The following is a 16,869-nucleotide window of genomic DNA, read 5'->3' as shown; positions in this document are numbered from 1 at the left end:
GAGAGTGGACCACACGGTCAGAGCTTCATGAGGGCTACGAATCCATAACTGGGAGACCTAGTCATGTTTCGCTATGGACAAATTGATCTTAGCCAAGTCATTGGAATCTCTGAGCCACAGTTTTCTCATTTGTAAAATGGAGGGGATAGATAGGATGAACATTTCTACATTATGTTCTGTAAAAATTATGGGGAAAAAAAGTATTTTAAATATGTTTTGGAGACAATGAGTTAAACATATTTAGAACAGTTAGCTACCTCAAGAGCCTCTAAAAGACTTTGAAATTTAGCTGTTGACTTGGGAATTTCCATTAATGTTCTCCAAATTTGTTTGATTGTTGTTATGGGCTGAATTGTGTCCCTTGCCAAATTTGTATGATTGAAGTCCTAACACCAGATACCTCAGAATGTGACTGTATATAGAGACAGGGTCTTTAAAGGTTTTAAGCTAAAATGAGGTCTCCAGAGAGGGCCTTAATCCAATATGACTGGTATCTTCATAGGAAGAGGCAGCTGGAACGGGGCACCATGCAGAGGGAAGACGATGTGAGGACACAGGGAAAGATGGCTGTCTGCAAGTCAACAAGTGGAAGGACCATCAGAAGGACCATCTGTGCTGACCACTCAGTCTCCAGACTTCTTGTCTCTAGAACTGTTAGAAAATAACTTTTTATTGTTTAAGCCACCCAATGTGTGGGACTTGGTTATGGCGGCCCTAGAGAACTAATAATTATGGAACTCTGTCTCCATAACATTCTCTTCTCAGAGTTTCTCAGATTACACTTTGGGTAAATGCTGAACTAGGTGTTCTTTAACATTTTTTCCACTCTATAATGCCATGATTTTATGAAAAATCATGTCAATCAATATAAAACATAATATAATCAATTAGTTAAGAAAATATATATCCTGGGAAGTCAGAAAAGTTAGATCTTGGTGTCACCTGGGTTATTTGTCAGGTTCATGAAAAAGATGGCAGAAAAGAGAGCCCAAAGGAGGGCAGGGAGGGCTACAGAGGACTCTGGTAGGATTCGATAGTTCTCCCAGAGATGTCCGATTCACTTGCCTTTGAAGCGGCCAGGATGCTCATGTGTATTTTGGTTTTTAATCCTAGTGTGAGCTCTAAGGATGTGTGTATCTTCTTGGAATGGTGGTTGTCAGGTGAAGGAGGCCTTTATCTTATTGTCTGAGGAGTTCTGCCACCAGTGCCTTTATCCACAGAAAAACACAAGGTGAGCCCTGAGCAGGACATCGTTTGAGGTAGTGCTAAAGCAGCAGAGAGGGTTGTGTGTGAGAGAGAGACAGATGAATTCCCACACCTTATCTCTCTAGACAGCGTGGGTACTATCTTCATGCTTCCTACCACAGAACTCTACCACAGAAACTGGAGACCCAGCAATGCTGTAATTTCTAGAATCCCAATCCAACCCTTCCTAGGATGACCAGTACAAACGGACTGTAGTGATGTTTATTTCCTGAGGGACACCACAGCTTGGATATTGGCAGATCGAGACAGCCGGAGTTACACAAGAAAACAAAAACTCATCAGCATGGAGGTTGATGTGTCATGCTTTATGCGCTGCCTCCTGGGGTTTCTTTCTCTTTTCAGGGGTTAGTTCGAGGCCATTCCACCAGAAAAGATAAGCCAGGTTCCGGATGGCTGTCATGGGGCAGTTTTCACTTACTAAAATACTTCTTATCAAAAGTAATTTTTTTTTTTAAAGCATGTACTCTAGTTTCTCAGTTGTAAAATCTGGCCAGATAACGAGACACAATTACTCTCTTCATTGGCTCTGTGGAAAGATCTCGTTTCAAGCAAGCTGAGGGGCTCACTGAGCCTAACGGCACATCAGATGCTGTACCACCCTCAGACGGTGCCCCGCACACACACGCCCTTAGAAAAGGACAGCAGTTCTGTAACAATAGAAAACAGCCCCTGACAAGCCAAGCCCTGTGGCCGAGACTCACCCAACCAGATTGCATTGCTATTTTTATCCTCCTCGCTGAGCGTATTGACGGAATACGGAATTACTTTTGTGATTAAACGTGGCCAAAAACCTTGCAAGTGTTAATCTCTGGAAATCTGTTACAAATTGGATGGCAAGCACCAGCAAACTGCTATTTTTTAAGTCTAAAAATAATTCTTGGTGCTCTTGTGTGTAAGTAATGTAGCAGGAAGAAAAGAAATTGTATTTAACCAGCTGGAGTGATTTGGTTTTTAGCAGCCCATGTCCTCAGTTCCTCAATAGAACAGGGGGTACGGTTCTCTGAAAGCCCCCCCCCCACCCCATGGAGGGAAAGTCAGTCATGGAGTGGCTGGCCGCAGGCCCTGGCAATGCTTTGCTTTTACAAATTCTGCATGACTCTGGAACCTGAAATACTTCAAATCTCCGTTTTGGAGAGTTTCTGTGATTGTGGTGGGAGTAGAGTGAGATGTGTGCAAAAATGTGGTAGAGGGTTCCCTGACCCAGTGGCACAGTTGGAACTAGGAGTGAGCGCCTTGGTAAAGACAGCTCTGGCCCCATTTCTTCTCACTGTGTCCCTTTGGAAACCAGGGCCTTTCTGTTTTGTCATGGAAGGGGGTGGAGTTTCCCATTAGGTTCCATGTGGTGTGGCGGGTGCCAAGCCAGCTGAGGCATAGTTGTCCTGGGATGCAAGTGGGAAAGCACAATCCTTCAACCATCCAAATGTAGGCATTTTTAAACACTTCTCAGAACACTCACACCAGGGTTTGGTCCCAGATTGACTGCCCAGGCTCCTCCAAGGAGCCCAGCCATGCATTGGCAGTTTCCTTTCTGCTTGGGTTAAGATCCTAGACCCTGACATGGCCATTGATGATCTTCCTCTCTTAGCCACATCTACTGTGCCTCGTCCATCTTCCTGGGTCTCTGTTCTATTTCTCCAACATTCTCCGTTCTGGAACTGCATTAGCCTCCTTGAATTACACCTGAAAGCCTGCCTAACCTTTGTCAGCTTTCTCCACCTGGAGTTGGGCCCTGTCTTCTCCATCTCCCACCAGGGATCTTGCTTCATTCTGGATAGACTCTCTTGGGCCCTAAGGAGGAGGACCTCCACTGCCTTAAGGCTTTTGCTGCCAGGACTGATCTATCAGGTCTCACCTCCAGGAAAGCAGTATCTTTCCAGGGTAGCATGGTGATAAAAGCATGGGCTTTACAGTCACCCTGTCTTTCCTGTATTAAATGTGTTTCACAGCTTCCAACTAGTTGACAAGGGCAAGCTTTTCGTTAGAGTTCCAGCTGATGAATGCATGAAGAATGGTGGAATTAGAAAATTACCATTTTGGAACACCCCGTGAAACAATTGGCCTGTTCTAGACAGTGATGAATGACTGCTCAAAGCATTAGGTAAAATCTTGATGGGGAATTTTATAATGGATGGATCAAGTTGACAATACCTGATTTGACTGATCAATCTTAAAGGCATTGATGGAAAGACAGGCCGACATTATGAGCTTTCCCATGTAATTTGATGGGAAGTTGTTGACCTAGCTATGAGGTATCCTTATATATATATATATCTTATATATTATAGAAAAAAATGAATTTGAATCTAATCAGGACTTTAGATGTAAACACAAAATTATGGGGAATACAAAAATATGTTAAGTGACATCACGTGGACACATTAGCCAAATCTAAATTGTGAGATCTTACCACAGGGTGAATGACCCAGCTTCTTAAAATAAAAAGGTGTTTAACAGTTATAGGGTTAAAAAGACTTAAGAGCATGTTAACCAAAAGGAACATATGGGTGAAAATGCTTCATAAATGACCACGTCATTAAACATTTCACATTATTACTATGACTATTCCCCCATATCTCAGTTCCAGAACTTCAAGTCTGGGAAATCTATCATTAAAATAAGCTTCGAAAATTATATACTTTATTTCCTGAGGCTTTCATCTAGAATATTTGAAAAATCTTAAACATGAGGAAAACACAGCTTCCTAATGTGCAAGGAGAAGTTAGGGCAAGCAAGTAATGTACACTTAGCCTACATCATGAAGCAATGGCAAAACTGAAAGTCTCACCAGTTCATAAGATCTAAACCTTCACACTTTTTAAGAACCCTCTGATCACAGAAAGATTTGGCATGACCACATATACACACCCATATGTATTCACTTTAAACAGTATGACAGTGTTGTATGCATGTATATGTACACACATATGTTGACAAAATTTACTAACATATGTTCAGATATGCATATACCTTTGAGCCCTGAGTAGATAATAAACCTTTTTATTTTTCTTTCTCCCAAGTAAAATCTTACATAGTAAAACACTGGCTATGGGATACTCCCAGGAAATAAATTCATCCGGATACATAAAGAGTCCCAAATAAATCAAGATGTTATGACCTCGATCGCCGATTTTAGTTTCTGTCTTTCCGGATGGTAACCCTCTAAAAATGTGCTTTGCTCTTCCCTGTATTGTAAAAAGAGAATTCCAAACACTTCCTTGGTACCTTGGAGCTGTCCTTCTAAACACGATTACGCTAGAATAAAATATATGTCCTTGGAGTTCACTCAAGGAATTTGAGGTGCTGGCTGTTTTCCAGTGTGCGAAATGACCTCAGCCCTTTGTGCTCTTTGAATTCTTATTTCTACATTTTATAGTGTTTATTTCTAGTTCTGTGTTTCACCTTGCATCAGTAGTTGCTACCTGGCTGTCCCTTGCAATTGCTGTCTCCAATCTGGTTTATAACCAGATAATCAAGCTTACTCATTTGTGGGCAAAGCAAGAGTGAAGAGGTTCTGCTGAGCACCTAAGAGATCCATTTGTAGGTAAAGTGCATGACCTTGAGAGCTTGGACTGGGTGAACATTACTTTGCTGCTGAGGCCTTTTTTTTTGTTGCCTATCAGGTCCTTAGCTGTGTTTCATAGGAGTGAAAGAGTCTGCCAAGAAAAATGCTCAGAAACACAAGATAAAAATGTATCCTTGGAGTGTACTTGCGTTGGAGGTTTCCATTAACTACTTTTCAGGAAAACACGACATATTCCCAGGGAAAAGTGCATATTGCTTTTTCTTGAGTCCACAATGAACCTCTATAACACTATTATTCTGAGACCCCAAATTCAGATTTAAAAAACACCCTTTTAAGTGAAAACAGGTTTAATATCTTTCTTAGATCTTATTTGAATACATTCACTACTTACCAGACCCCTGAGCAATGGAAGTTTACAACAATGGTATTTCGGGCTCCTCCACATACAAGTACCTGGCAGTGATATGAACATTTCATATTCTTGAGTGATTTTCCAATTAAAGAGAATTTTCTTGGTCCAACTGGAGTGATGCTCAGGTATAGTTGGGTAGGCCTGTGAAATTGGTTTTTATGAAGTACCTGGTTGAAGTGTATTATTCTAGTGTATTATCCTAGTGTATTATTCTAGCCCTCTTTCCCTGCATGAATCCCTCTCTCCCTCCTTCCTCCATTGTATGAATCAACACAATATGATACCACATGGTGTCCCCAATCCCAAATACTTTCCATTAGATCTTGGATGCCCTCAGTCCATCCAGACTAGATAAATAGTTTAAGTGCTCGGAAATAACAACCAGAACTCTTCAGGTGCCTTCCAAAATATCCATTAGTGATTTCTATTACATCAGACTTTAGTGCACATCTCAATTACAATGGATTTACCTTGCTCCTTGCAATCTAAAGTGGAATGTCTGTGATTTTAGTGTGTGCACAGAGTGATGGAAGCATGGCTTAAGAGCACCAGCTAGGTAATCCCTAGGCTTTTCTGAGCTCAGCAGAGCAAATGTACACAGAATCATGAGTGCATTACTGCAGAAACAAAGCATTTCCATCTAAAATGAGGTACCCATTAGCACAAACTTCCAGTACTCGCTCTTCTCCACAAGACTGAAAAATCACAGGAGGGAGCTGAGCTGATTTGATAAGACCGAAATTCCTTTTACTTATGGTAAATAACCTAACTGCTATTAGTATTTGAGTCAAACAAATGTATAATAGCCACCATTCACAAGAATGATGCAATATAGTGTAGCAAGAATAGCAATACAGTGTTCCTGACCTGGGGAAGGAGAAATTTTCAAAACATATCTTCTTCTTCATTGGCTTGCCTCAGGTATATTCTGCTTTTACTCATATTGTAATAAAGTTATTAGTGAGGGTGGGTTATGGAAATAGGAAAATGTCAGAAGGTTCTTGTTTTCAGAATCAAGAGCATTCCCATTACTTCAATTTTCAGAAGAATTTGCAGGCTCCCATCTACCTGACTGCATATTTTCATGATCAAAGTTAACTAAATTTATTTTTTTAAGATCTATAGAAAACTCAGAGCAGATAGGATGATTTGAGGAATCTGAGTTACCTCATTCGGAGTACCTTGGTTAATGAGATCAAGGCAAAAGTTTGACCTTGGTAAAACCAGTGGCTATAGATCTGACCCATTCATCTTGAAAGCATATATTCTATTGTGGGTGGACCAATCTCAGGAGTATCCTTGTTCATAAGAACTGAACCGTCTGAATTAGTTTGGGCCAATTTCAGATGGAGAACAAGAGACAATCAAATGTAGTGGTTAAGCCCATAGGCCTCGGGGTCTGATACATGTAGGTTCAAATTCAGCTCTACCACCTAATAGTTGGGTAAGTTTGGGTATGGCACTTAATTTGTGTGAGCCTCATTTGCTTCCTCTATAAAATGGAAATGATAATAGTGTGTATGAATTTAATGCAGAAAGACATCCCAGGTATTTTAAGCAGAAATAGATCTAATATAGGGAGATAGTGCTCACAAAATCATAGATTGGACTGGTGTAGCAGGAGTCTGGGGAGACACCAATGGACCATAGACTTCAAGGGCAGACCATATTTGCTGAAGTCCAGAGGCCATGACGATGTGCAGCCACTGATGCTTTTCTTCCCCATAATGCTGGTGACCAGACACTGAAATGTGGAATTCTCTGTAGCAAACCTATCCATCTGACTTTAGCAGGCAACACCAACAATAGGAGGTAAATAGTTACCACCTGACTTCCACTGTCCAAATCTTGGGCCATTGCTTCTCACAGGTAAAAATTTTCTTGCTTCCAAAACTCTAGCTTCAGGGGAATCTGAGAAATGTAGTTTTAGACTTCCTAAACCAGCAATATAGAAGAGTATATAGAAAGAGATGTGAGTGACATTTAATGACAATAGGGCAATCCAGTACACTTACCTCCTTAAGTTGTTATAAGGATTATATGAGATGATACAGATAAAGCACTTAGTACAGTGCTTGGAACTCAGAAAACCCTCAGTATTTATATGGATGTTTATATTTATATTGTTATCATTGAAATTCAGGCAACCCCTGAGCACAAAATGGCCCTTATAACATAGTTTTTCCTTACTGACAGGATCTCTCCCTTCTTAGACAACTTTTCCAACAGCAGTTCCTAGATGTTCAAGGCCCTATCTCAAAGCCATCTCATTTTTTTCCTGGCCGTGGCCTTCCCAAAGCTTTTCTCAATTCCCAGTTCCCCCACTCCTTTTACTCCATATCATATGCTCTCCTGGCAAAATGTATTCTCTTGTCCTTTACCAAAGGGTACAAATTATTACTAATGAATCGAAGAAGCACTGTGCCTTTTGAAAATTCCAATTAGTATGGTTGTAGTGTTGAGAGAATTTTGCTTCCATAAAACAAGAATATGTTGCTATTGCAAAGGAATAATGACAGAACAAGAAATATTCTCAGAAATGTAAAATATTATTTCTAAAATAAAATGACTTATTAGAAAGTTTGGAAGGATATCACCTAGAACACAGTCATTACACAGAGAAATGCAAGAGGTGAGAATCAACAGTCAACATGGCAGATTAGTATAGGAACTCCAACATTCCGCTAAGAAGACGTTAAGAAAGATTTAACAGAAAATTAGGGGCTAATTATTTTTTAACACAATACAAGAAAATTTCCCCGAGTTTAAGGTTTTAGAGAGTCTCAAGCCATCAGAAACACTACCATCTTGGACTGATCGAGAGAGAGGACGGAATGAAGGTTGTCAGACTCCCAGACTTTAACCTTCAGAACCTTGTGAATTTGTTTTATGATATTAGTATTTCTTTGATAACCCGCTGAATACTTGTTTTCTATTTTTTACTTTTAAACTTAAATAAGACTGTTTAGATGAACCCAATGGTGTGAGTTTTATTGCTGGGACCCTAAGAGACACCTATGTTGTTCAGGGATTACACTGAAGGAGGAATGACCACCCCCCCGAGACTGATAAAGGCATTGTGCCACTTTGCGGTCTGCTCATTAATCAGTGGTGCCTGCTCCACAGCTCGCTGTTTTCTCAAGTTGGAGGAAACGGCTCCCTTTGTACATGCTCCCATCCACCTCCATCCAAGTAAAACCAGCTCTTGCCTTCAACCTTGGATGGCCTGATTTGTAAATGATTTCCAGTCTTTGTAGATCTTCCAAAGGTAGCCTTATCCTTTTAGCTTTAATGTCTCCCTTCAAACAAGTACTGCAAAGACTAGACTGAGTGATATCTGAGAGAAAGCATCCTGCACCTCAGTTGACTATGAACTTGTGTCCCATCACAGGATTAAGGCACTTTAATCCCTCTACTGAACTGAGTTTACTGCCAACGGGGCTGCTTAATTAACCTGCACTTACCCCAACCCTCAAGTTCAAGAAGAATAAATTAAGCCCCAGGGATGTTGGATGAGTATCCAAAATGCCTAGCAAATTTCCAAACAAATAAGAATAAAGCCAGCCATGCTGACTCCCGGGTCCATATTCATCTTCATGCCTGTCCCTTTTCAAGGCCAGTCAGGAGTTGCGGATCTCCGGGAAGCCTGGGTGCTAGAGGCTTAGCCACCCGAACCTCATACTTAGTGACTACATCCTGCAGTGAAGGCTTCACCTTTAGGCGAGCTTCATCCTTGAATAATTTGTTTGAAATCAAAACAATCGAGGGTTACTTTGGGAAAGACTGAGATCCAGAATTGCAGTACTGATGGCCTGACACCACTCGCTCGGCATGGCGCACCGGCTGAGGACTTAGATTCTGGAAAACCAGCCCTGAGTTTAGATTCTTGCCTGCCATGTTCAAGCCCTGAGATTGGAGGGGAGTCACACAGCTTCTCTGAGCTTCATTTTGGCCATCTGTGTAGGTATGTGTTTGTAGGGGGGACTATTAATAGCATCCATTTCATGAATTTATAATGAGGATTAAATGGAATGATGTTTACATATGCATTTAAGGTGGTTGGTCTATAATCACTGAATGTTAGCTTTTAGTATCAACAATATTATTTTCGTTGTTATGACCCTTGACATACGGATTCATGAGATTTACTAAATGGCCCAGAAAAGAGAAGTGAATGCACAAGCTCCTGTTGGAAATAGGGAGCGTTAAATCCCAGAATGGATCCCTCCAATGGGGAAAACACCTCAACACAGATGGCTTGGAAAGAGCACTTTGTCATTTGGAACACGCCCAGCTTTCCTTCCCATAATCACAGCAACTTCGCCTGGGTCATAACAAGGACATCCCAAATGAAAAGGGAGAAGGACCAGCTCTAGTAAAAGCCAGGGGAGGGGGCTCATTGCAAGGCAAGGCCCTCTGAGGGGTTAACTGTCCTGGGGCAGAGCACAGCAGTGTGCCAGGCTTCCCAAGGAGCTATTTTTATCTTGTGTTGTGAGCATCTGACTCTAGCTAGTAAAAGGGTTCATTTTATCACTTGGACAGTTTTCAGAACACCAAAAGGATTTGGTCAAGAGGGAAATACACCCACTCCAGCCAAACCTTTTTCAGTGTTTTTAAAAAAAAAAAAAAAAAAGGCAAGCACAAATTTAATCACAAATCTACTTCAGGCAGTATACGGATCCATTCAGGGGAAGTTGTCTTTTGTTTATCAGTAGCAGACAGCGGCTTCCTGCAACCAACAGCAGCTGTCACCCTGCAGAAGGACATCTTTCCATTTTCATGAAGAGTTGTGAACATTTTTAAGGCAGCGCACATGACAAAATATTTGACTGCATTTATCTGCCTTTTGGCTATTTTTACCCCTGTGCCATGCAAATGCCTTCCAGACTTCCCTGACAACATCTTACTTTTTAATCCAAGTCTTGCTTAGCAGCCAAGACACGCGGCTTGTCATTTACATTTTACAGATGGAGAAGCTGAGACCCCAAAGCGTTAAGTAACATGAACACAGTAGGGCCAGGCAGAGTGAGAACCCACATCACAGCTGGCTTGAAACTACCCCAAGTGCCAAGGGAGGGACGATGATCACCATGTCCTTTCCTTGGGACATGGGAAAGAATACCGATTCCATGAATGCAGACTTGGAGCAGGTCAAAGCGGTTGATTGTGGTGACCTAGAAAAATGTAGAGCCTGATTGGTACTTCCTTCCCCGTTGAAGAACTTGATAATGCTCAGAGCATCATCTGTTTGCAATGTACAGATTCTGTTTTCTCAGCTGAGAAGAAAGGATGGGAGACTATGTTTATTGGAACAGTTTACACCTCATAGTGCCTTTTCCCGTATTCCTAATCTGGATAATGTTTTCGACAGATTTCTGCCAGGCTGTGGAGTTCTTTCCTCATCTAGACTTCCCATAATTATTTTGCTAAAGTACCTGAACCCATTCATCTCTTCACTGATCACATACCGAGTCCCTGCTACTGGGCCTCAGGGCCAGGGACCTGGGAACGCAGAGATGAACAAGTCTGAGTTCTGCGATCAAGGTATTCAGAGTCCACCGATGGGAACCTGATGTGGAAACCAGGAGACAGATTTGTAAAGAAATACACGAGGGACTGTGGAAGCAATCATCTGATGGGCAAGGAAAGGCTCTCCTCTTTCCTGGGTACCCTTGGTTATCTCGTTCTGACCTCTCACCTCTGCCCTGCCCACTCCACCCAGTTCCCCTTTGGTGTTGGTACTTCCTCTCCCATCTCCCTCACTGCACTTCAGATCAGACCTCCCAAACCCCTGAAAGATATTATTCCACAGCACGGAGGACAATTCTGTGCACGTAGTACGGATATCCCCATGTCTTGCTCACGAGCGGTTCTTCGTAGAGTAAATCAATGCTAATTCTTGAAAGCAAAGCAAGATTAAAGTAATTTTTTTTTCCTGGAGCACATTTCAAAGATTATGATCTATGAAGAATACGAAAATGAGAAAACATTCCTGGGCCTAGCCTGTTACTAATTTTTATTCATCTGATTTATAGAGGTGATGGACAAGGCAATGTCCTCCTCATCTCTGGACTGAGGATATGCTGACAAGCTCCATCCATCAAGCAAGCTGTCAGAGCACACTTCACAGAAGTTGTTAAACAGAGGTCCAGCTGGTTCACACTTCGAGAAGATGAGAAGGAAGACTGTTAACCTTAGTGCCCATGGAAAAGCATTTCACTCGCCCAGCAGGGAAATGGCCATAGCAGTAAAGTCTTTAGTCAGAGGTATTAGAATTTAAAGACAAATTCCAACCATATGTCTGCATTTCTGCTTTCTTCATGATCCTGGAATCAATCCCTGCTTGGAACATATTGATAAATAATCAGCCAGCGATGGAAATTTCACTGAAACTTGCATCCATCTTCATTAGTAAATGTAAGGACCATTGATGTCTATAAATACAGGGCAGAGTGAATAAAGAAGATATGACTCCAAGTCCACAGTGACATTGGTCCACTGAGGAGCTGGACTGCAGCTGGACATCATTAACAACCAGAGGCACAAGGGAAGGACACTGGCCATTTGCATGATCACAGTAATAGTTTGGTTGGTGACCATTTTATGCTAGCTTGAAGAATTTTAAGCCCATGCAAAATGTCAAAAGGACCTATTTTAGTTGCTAGGCTTAATAGATTTTCTTTCTTTTTTTTCAACACTTCTCAACAGTTTTGGATCCTTCTGAGTTTTAGATCAAAGTTCCTCAAGGACAGAGAGAGACTCACAGAATGACCTCTTATGAAGTCTGGTTCAGGGAGACAGCCCACCTGAACAGCCTCCTATGTTCAGTCTCCAGGGGTCTTAGAGATTCTGGCTGTGCTTGGGGCTTGGAGAATAACTTCTAAAACGGGGCCAGTGCAAGAGTCATACAAAAGGCCCCCAGTGGGCAAGTGGCTCTGCAGTCCTCGTCAAGTTGAGCTTTGTGGGTGCTCTCTAACAGTGGTCTCTGCTCACTGGTCTAACCAAAATGTTGTGAGTCCCCCGGATTGTCTTCTTAGTTCTCTGTGGCAGGGTAGGCTGGGGATGGGGGGAGGAGCGAGAGAGATTTTTAACAATCCCCTCCTGACTTCTAAAGAGGAAGGATCCTGGGATCCTGGATGGCTCAGTCGGTTAAACGTCTGCCTTCGGCTCAGGTCACGATCCCAGGGTGCTGGAATCGGGTCCTGCAGTGGGCTCCTTGCTCAGAGGAGAACCTGCATCTCCCTCTGCCTTCCACTCCCCCTGCTTGTGTGCTCTCTCTCGCTGATAAATAAAATCTTTAAAAAGATAAATAAGGAAGAATGATCCTAAAGAGAACCCCTCAATTGCTAAGGGAAGATAGGGCTATTGAATTGACTTAGGTGGGAGAATGCAAATTGGCTAGGAGGGCCCCTGATTATTCTACACAATAGAAGGAAGAAAGAGACAGGAAAAAATTGGTAAGGGGTGGGTGAGGGGAGAAGGAGACAACTATGGTGGAGATTTTGATGAGGTCATCTCCATCTTCCTCTTAAACAACCTGTAAAAACTCAACATCACCAACCAATGCCTTTGCAATTCTGTTGAGTATTGGAGGGAGGAGAAGAATGGAATACAAGAAGGGGTTCCATTTTTGAGGAAGTGTCTTGGGCGACCAAGGACTGCCTAAAGGGCTGAGCCAGAACTGGACAACACTGTGTGACTAGCAAAGGTGAGGGTCGATTATTGTTAGAGCCAAGGTGATGGGGACACTCTCCAGAGGGGTTAATGGAAACATACCACAAAGAACCTGGAGAAATGCCATCTTCAGCCACCCCTGGTGCTCTGCCATGAATCTGAAAACGAAATGCCCTCCTAGGCTGAAAGCAAAAGTTCGTGGATGTCCATGGAAGGATTTGTCTTGATAAGAGGATGTTTTAAGGCCATGAGATGTTTGGGATAATGGTGTTGCATGGCTCTGAGTGTGGACTCAGCCTAGGTAGGCACTTAGTGGTTCTCTAAATGAAGATCCTAGACCCTAAACCCAAGAATCACTGGTGAGCTTGCTAGAAATCCCCACTCTCAGGTCCTATGCAGATCCACTAAATCAGATGCTTAGAAGATAGGGCCCAGGGCTTTGGTGAAGTGAGTCCTCCGGGTGATCCCGATCCATCTGACATTTGAGAATAACTGGTGTATGCAATGATTCTCAGTGTGGGTGGCACCGGAACCCCCAGGAGAGTTTGTCAAATAAAGAATCTCTGCCATAGACACCAGGGATTTTGATCCTGTAGGCCTGGAGTAAGTCTGTTTCCCAATGTTCAACAAGCTCTGCGGATCACTTGGGGGCCTCTCCACATTTGAGAACCACTAGAACAACAAGTTAAGAAGAAGGTGAGTCCCATAGCCTGACATCTGAGTCAATATTGCCAGTGAATTCAACACCTACTGGAACAATAGAGGCCTCCCAGGATAGGTGAAGAGCATAATTAATGCCCCTTATTCATACAGGGTGTTCTGCTGCTGGCAGAAAGGAAGTTTTGGAGATCACACCCAGGGAAGAATGCTTCATCCACAGCCCAGAGCTCGACCCAAAAGAACTAGCATAGTTGTAGAATGAATAGGGCACTGGGGAGGGACACAGAGACTCATTCATATTTTTCAGGGTGGCAGTTGTGGTCCAAGAGTCCAACCCAGGTAGGACAGGGCACTGAGCTTCTGCAGGTGGGATTGAGCATTCAGGGGCTCCATGAGCAGCCCTCAGAATCACCTAGGAGCTGTTACAAATGCAGATCTGGATGCCTGGGCCCCAATCGGGTTTGCTGAATTTGTGGGATTGGGGACTGAGAATCTAAATTCTTTATGAACGCTTTAATCATCTCTCATACACATTCAAGTTTGAGAGCCACTGATCACCAAGTCCAGAAAAATGGGTATAGAAGTAGGCTGGTTACCATCATTTACATTTTAGTTAAAAAGGGAGAATCAGAGAAGGTCCAGGACCGAAAGCTGTGTGGCCTGGATGCAGAAGCAAAGAGGATCCTTGGGTCACAGTCCCGCCTCAGGAAAGTAAAAAACGTCATTGGTTGTGGGTGAGGTCAATTATGAATTGTTGGTTTCCCTGTGTAGACCAAGCACTTAAGGTTTGAGATATGGACTATATAGTATTCTAAGTATATTAAACTTAATATGTCTCTATGGCAAGAGTGCTCACCTGGTATTTAAAATATTCCCAAGAGTACTGGGAATGTAAGGAAATGCCTAGTTAGCCATGCGCCATAAAATTTCCTGGGGAAATAGTTCTGATGTAGCTATAAATATAAGAGTTCCCGTAATATCTAACTTCCTCATTTCTTGTGCTTTTTGTTAATACCATTCTTCTTGTGGTGCCCAGCTGAAAAGTGCCTTAAGTAATTAAAAAGGAGTGGGTGAGGGGCATCTGGGTGGCTCAGTTGGTTGAGCGTCTGCCTTTGGCTTGGGTTGTGATCCCAGGGTCCTGGGATCGACCCCTGCATCAGGCTCCCTGCTCGGCAGGGAGACTGTTTCTCCCTTTCCTGCTCTGTCTGCTTATGCTCTCTCTCTCTCTCTCTCTGTCAAATAAATAAACAAATAATCTTAAAAAAAAAAAAAAGGAGTGGGTGAGTGCATGTTTAGGAGACAACAAAGGTAGGGTGTGGTTAGGGAAGCTGGAAAGCCAGCCTTCTGTTCTGCATGGGGGTGCTTCTGAGGGTCAGAAGGGAGCACTGGGGAAAGGAAAGTGAGCCCAGTCCCAGGGCCCTCGGAAGTGCCAATTGGAGGAAACTGCGGAAGCATCCCATTCCTACCCCAGCTGGGTCCTTCCTAAAAATTGTGCTGGCAGCACCAAAATTTAAATTTCTAACATGAGTTATGCTATTTTAACAGTGGGTGTTGGAATACACATGCCTGTCAGTATCCAAGGTTTTAGAAGTAACTAGACACCTTACATATTTTTTCCCCTAAATATTTGCATGTCTGCTTCTACTGCATAGAATTGTAATGTCTTTTTAAAAATCTGCTCTCCCAAGAGCAGCTTCATTAGAAGTCAGCTGGCTTTCTGACTAGTATTTCAGACCCTTGATTATTACACCCAAATCCATTAAACACATAAAATCTCTTATTGGAACCTCCAATTAAACCTCAAGTCGCATAAAAGAGAATGGAGTGATTATAGGAAAGTGATCTAATACCATGTGAAGTGTTGGGAATAATAATGCTGGGGATTTATGCAGGACCTTTTGCCCAAGCAACTAGAAGAATTTCCCAACCTCTGTCTAGTGGAGTAGGTTTTGATTCCTATTTTGTTCATTATTCATCCTGGCACATGTCCAGGTCTCCCCCCCTTGTAAAATGAGGATAAGAATAACTGTCTCACCTAACAACCAGAGATAATGAGTGCAAATGTTTTGTACAATGTCAGGACTAGTTGTTGCCATAGTGGAAACCAAGCAATGACTCTTCCTTCATCTTAATCTTCCAGATATTTTTGTGGTGTATTCAAGGGAATCGCTCAGCCTAATAGTGTACTGGTCAGCATCAATAGGGTGAAGGTTCTTATCCTTCACTGTGCCTAAGAACCACCTGGAGATTCCATTAACATGCAGATTCACGGGACCTGCCTCCAGAGAGTTTAATTCAGTGATTATGGATTGGGCTAGAGAAATTAATTCGTCCAGCAATTATGTGTGTTGGACACTGTTAAAGACATGAGGGAAATGCAAGTGAACAAGCAGACAAAAATCCACTCACAATCTCTCTGCCTTTGTGGCAGGACTCCAGGTGACACGGAGACTGCGGGTCACACACTCTCCCAAAGGCCACACCTTGAGGACCGGAGTAACAGCTCAAGTCAACCAGGGACAAGTCGAGTCTCTGTCATACCAATGGCTATACTGATGGAAACTTCAACACATTTTCAAAATCCCATTTTTCTTCTCTCCACTGGGACCTGCTCCTTGATCACAGTCTTCTGGAATATTTTTATTTAGGAACACTGGGTTCATTTTGGACCTTCTTAGCAAGTCTGTTTGCTCCATGTTCATTGTTTTTTCACTCTAGCATCACACATCATTTACATTGATTTCTCAAGGGATGTCCTTAGTATCAGAGTCTTTAAGGAGGACTGGGAAACCCATCACTTGGTCCAGGGACTTTGGCCACAGGAACGATCAAGAATATGCTGGATTTGACCTCCAAGAATTGAAAGACAATTAATTTGTCTAGTTCTAACTGAAGCTGAGAGTTTACTCTAAATGGAAATTAGTCTTGGACTGGACTTACTCTAAGTCATTTCATTTTCATTTCCCTTTCTATGTTATAGCATTTTGAAATGGGGGAAAATGAGCTTTTGTTAATGACCTACACTTCCTGTGGAATGAAGGCAGTTGATTAATTTCTCTTTGGTGCATCTATACTAAAGACATATTAGAGTCTCAACTGACCCAGACCAATGGAGCAAATGAAGTACAGATGCAAAATGGCCTTGCCCTTAAAAATAAAAGAAACTCTTTTTATTTGTAATATCCACCTTTAAAAAGATGTGTTAATAAACAGAGCTGAATTATAAAAAAATCATTTCACTCCAGGAAACCTCAAATGCCCAAAGCTGACAGCAAATCATTCAGTGAATAAACTAAAGGTAGAAAAAAAAAAAGCAACAAGGGCAAAGAAGACT

Source organism: Martes martes, assembly GCF_963455335.1.
Source record: "Martes martes genome assembly, chromosome: 7".
NCBI lineage: Eukaryota > Metazoa > Chordata > Mammalia > Carnivora > Mustelidae > Martes > Martes martes.
This window is presented reverse-complemented; position numbering follows the sequence as displayed.